This window comes from Gossypium arboreum, chromosome 11, assembly GCF_025698485.1.
Source record: "Gossypium arboreum isolate Shixiya-1 chromosome 11, ASM2569848v2, whole genome shotgun sequence".
In the NCBI taxonomy this organism is placed as follows: domain Eukaryota; kingdom Viridiplantae; phylum Streptophyta; class Magnoliopsida; order Malvales; family Malvaceae; genus Gossypium; species Gossypium arboreum.
The window spans coordinates 48,283,543-48,288,596 of record NC_069080.1 but is presented as its reverse complement, the minus strand read 5'-3'; the positions used below and the strand labels follow the sequence as shown (position 1 = coordinate 48,288,596).

General features: G+C 32.4%; 1 non-coding gene across 1 annotated transcript; it reads right to left on the bottom strand.

Annotated features, from left to right (window-relative positions):
• TRNAS-GCU (transfer RNA serine (anticodon GCU)) lies at positions 1-82 on the bottom strand. Its single transcript has one exon. It is a non-coding gene; the product is annotated as a tRNA-Ser (tRNA).
• Between the last annotated feature and the right edge of the window lie 4,972 nt (positions 83-5,054).

Here is a 5,054-nt window from a genome sequence, read left to right as displayed (position 1 = left end):
CGTCGCCTGAGAGATTCGAACTCTCGCGGGGAAACCCCATGTACTTAGCAGGCACACGCCTTAACCACTCGGCCAAAGCGACGAATACGATAACAGATATAAATAAAAATTTTAAAGGCTTAACAATGAAATGAAATAGCGTGAAAATTAAACAGATGCATCCGGGAAGTAAAATTACTTATTTAGCCAAAGAAAACTAAGATGAAGTCAAGTATTTAGTTGTAATACAATAATATTAGCGACCAATAAAGGGATTGTGTACAGTTTGACACTTCAACTAGTAAATTAGTTTAATGTGACACGTTTATTTTAAAACGAAATGTCGATTGTGATATTTTCATTGTCATTCAAGATAGTCAAGTTAAATAAAATAGATTATGTGACCGTCATAGCTCTTCCTAGGTTGCAAACGTAATCGACTTGATCCAAATTTTAAGTAATAAAAATTTTGAAATAGATTTTAGATAAAACTAAGTTAGATTTGTTTATTTAATAAAATAACATCAAATTTGATTTTAAATTAAAGATTTATATTCGATCATTCTTTTGTCACTCAAATTAAATATAAATAGTTAAATTTAACTTGTGAATTCAGAAAATAAATAAACATGAATAGCATATATGTAAAACCAGCGTAACTTTACGTGTTGATAACTCAAAATTGGTTATCAATAGCCACTAAATTCAAATGGGTTACGGAGGAGGAAATGACCTTATTATCAATCTCTGTTGAAGTGGTCAAGAAAGTATGTATTAAAGCAATTGTGTTTAAATTTTACACAAAAATAGGTTATTCGGGGTGAAATATTTTCATATAAAAATAAATTTTTAATTAAACAATCATTTTTGTTAAGTAACTTGTATCATAGTGCTAGATGTGTTCATCAGAAGGGGAAGAGATTGTTGAAGGATCATAGTGTTATATTTGCTGATTATTATTGATGGTGATAGAAATGGGTATCACATTAATTAATCAAATATATTACATATTTTAAAATATAAATACCTTATTGAATGATTTACAAGAATTCGGAGGACTTTATCCCTTTAAAAAGTTTAAAAGGAAAACAAAAGTAAAGAGTATGGTCACATAATGAAAAAGTATATATTCTTCTCCATCTTTTCTTCATTCATTATATAAGAACTTTATTCTATTCCTTCCATTTGTAATTTCTTTTTATCAATTTGTTTGCACGACTGCTGTTTTTTTTTTTTTATAAATTAAAACTATATATATATATCAGACATATTGATTGTGGAATAAATGGCATGTTTAATGAGACATGTTCTGCGAAGGGAATTGCATGCATTTTCATTGTGAGAATCGCATGCATCGCTGTAGCCCTTGAGCTATCAAAGCAGATATGGAACATTCATTTTCCTTTTTTTTTATTTTTTATGAAAAAGGATGGAACATTCATCTGTTCTTATGAAAAAAGATGGAACATTCTTGACGAGTGGATTCCGTGAGAATGAAATTCTTTGCTTCAAAAGGTAGCACGGCTACGCTTTTTGCCATGAAATATTAGCCAACGGCCTATGCCAGGAATTCTTGCACTCCCATTCACCCACGCTGCCAAATTGGGAGTAGAACTACATATGCTTTGTATATACATATATTCAATATTTTACAAAAAATAAAGATAAATTTTAATTTTCCAAAATATATATTACTTATCAAATAATTTAATTAACTAAATTAATTTCTCAAGTAAATAATTTTTATCCCAATTCTAATTCCGTTAAAGTCATAACAACTTAACCGTAAAAAAATCTATAAGGAAATTAATTCTCAATTAATTTCTATACTTAACAAAATGCATTCTTTTGTGAATGCGATCAATATCTCTTATTTCAACATTTTCATTCATTTCTATTAATTTCTATTAATTTGGTTCTACATGTAATTCATTTATGGTTTCAACGAGCTATCGGAGGAATGATTGGACATATATAATTAGGGCTCAAATAATTTATAATTAAGTTCTAACTTTTGCCTATTAATTATAAACTTATTTAGTAATTGTTGAACTAGCTTTATTTGGTAAATTATTTTGATATAACAAACAAAAACATCTTTAAATAAAAAATTTGTTTTTGAACAAAGAATTCAAAGTATGAATAATATTTCAAAACTTCCAAACATCTTAGAAAATGCTTTAAACACTTAGAATATTTTTGACAAAGTCCTGAAAATGAATTTAAACTCTTCAACTTAATTAAAGCAATTTCAAATCAGTTTTAAAATAGCTTCCTGCAAGAAGTATTGATGTTTCCCAAAATGTATCGGTACTTGTACAATTTTATTGATATCATGTAGCATCCCAAAATTTGGCTTAGTCGAAATAGTGGTTTCGGGACTACAAATTTGACGTTAAAATATTTATTTTATGCTTATTATGAGGCCTAGGGTATGAAAATAAGCATGTGTTAAAGTTTCATGAAGAAACTCTAAGTATAAGGTGTCTAATTGGAAATTAGGGACCAAATTGAATAAATTGCAAAACTTGGGTTCTAGAAGCAATTTGTATGAAATTGCTTTGGATTGTTAATTAGGAGGTCTCAAAGAGTAATTTTCCCAATTTCTAAGTTTTTGGACAAAAATGGGCATGTATGGAAAATTTTGAAAGGTTAGTAAGGAAGGGCATTTTGGTCATTTGGTAATAAAAGAAATAAAAAGGGAAAATTAAAGCAAAAATCAATCATTCTTCTTCTTCATGTTGCCAAAATTTGCATGTTCTCCATAGCTAGGGTTTTCAACATTTTCAAGCTCAATAGTAAGTGTTCCCTAGCCCCGTTTTTAATGTTTTTCGTATTTTTGAAATCCTTGTAACATGCTCTATCCATTTCTACCGCTATTTCAAGCTAGGGTTCATGTTAGAAATTTGAACCATGCATGAGATGGATTTTCTTTGATGATTTATGGAGGGTTATGAAAGTTAGATGTTAAATAAACATCTTTTTCTAAGTGATTTTTCATGAAAACACTTAAAAGAGACCTAATTGTAAAAGGCATAAAATGTGGGGTAGAAATGTGAAATAGAAGAAAATATGGTCTGGCTAAGCATGAAAAATATTCAGCTAGGCTTAGGCATTCAAGAAATTTCATGCATTTCATTATACAAGCCTAGGGACTAATTTGTAAAAGTGTGAAAGGTTAGGAGTAAAATGGTCAATTTGCCCTAAGATGAGTTTTAGGCCGGAAATGAACAATGTGAGTATTAATAATTTATTTTAACTAATATAGACCCCAAGGAACCATTTCCGAAGGTTGATCATGGAAAACAAAAGGTTTTACAATAACCGAAATACGAACCTGAAGCAATTACCAGGTAAGTTCACATAACTCGAATGTAAACTATTTAAATTACATTAAAAATGTATATTCATTTATGCATTATAGTATTAATAATTGTTGTGAAACAATGCATGATAAATATTGCGTTGATAAATGTCCCGGTTGAATAAAAGGATATCCGATGAATTCTCTAAACGAATTGACGGTAAAAAGGATCTAGCTCGGACGGGTGTTCCTTTAGTGATCGAGCCTCCCAAAGAATAAGTGTGCCGAAATGGATTTAAGCCAGGACGGGTAATCCAATTAGGATCTGAATTCAGCCTGGACTGGTAATTCAAATTCGAGCTCATTAGAGTACACGTCACTATAAGGGATTTAGCCTGGACTGGTAATCCTGACATTGCTCTATTAGTCTATATTACGGGGTATTTAGCCTGGACTGGTAATCCCGCCGTATGAACGAGGTTCACGGGAGTGCATACTTAAAATGGTCACTTGCACAATTTGATGGTAAATGGGATATCCATCAAGATTCCAAGAAATTCAATGGGACTAGAATGAGAATGCGAATGGAAATGCTTGAATTGATGAGCTCATCTAAGACTAGTGTTATAATGTATCGATATGAAACTAACTTGATTATTGAGTACATGTGATAGGAAAATTATACTATGCATGTTGGCATGAATATGTATTATGGTTGTATGCTAAATAACCGGTAAGTTTACTTTCCCCTTATTCAACTTACTAAGCATGTTAATGCTTACCCCTTCTCTTTCACATTATCTTACAGAGCTCGCGGACTCGTGAGGGTTGGAAGACAATTGGAGAAATCATCACACTATCTACTTGTCTTGCTTTGGTATATAGAAACTTTTATTTTGTTATAATGACATGTATAGAATTTTTAGTTATTTTGTTATATGCGTCATTTGGCTAGCCAATGTAAGGACTTATATGACATGCTCACTCATTTTGTATATGACCATGAGAAATGACTCATTTTGATGTAGGTTGTAAACCTACTAAATGTGCATGGTTATGCTTGAATGTTTTATGTGAATGCCTATTGTGTTAAACCATGAATAGATATGTGAAAAATGGCCATATCACTTGGAAATGGTTTTGGGTCATAATGGACATGAGTTATAAAATGTGCCAAGTACAAAAATATGTGATTGTTGAAATGGTATCCCTAACACAAAGAAGGTAATATTATCATAGGATAAAATGAGACATGTAGTAATATGTATGACCTTCGCCAAGAAGGTTTTAAGGGCACACTTAAGTTATGTTAGTTGTTTAAGGAACATGCGAGTGTGAATGGATGTTTGAGGGTGACCAAAGGCTTGGAAAAATATCCTTTAAAATGGTCCATACGGGTAGACACATGGGCATGTGTCTAGGCCTTGTGTGACACACGACCATCCCTTTGGGCGTGTCGCTCAGTCGTGTGTCCCCTGCACCTAGAATTTTTAGGTCAGTTTGCATTGTAGTAAACACACGGATAGAGACACGGTCGTGTGTCTCAACCATGTGGAGGACACGGTCTAGCACACAGGCGTGTGCCTTGGCCGTGTGCTCTTAGATGAATGATGACATCATAAACAGAATGTCTGGGTTTTTGGACACGGGTTGTGACATGGGCGTCTCTAGGCCGTGTGAGGGATACGGGCTAGGGACACGGGCGTGTGCTCGGCTGTGTGAAAACCCTTATAGGTTCGAAATGAAAAATAAATTCCAATAATTCAACACG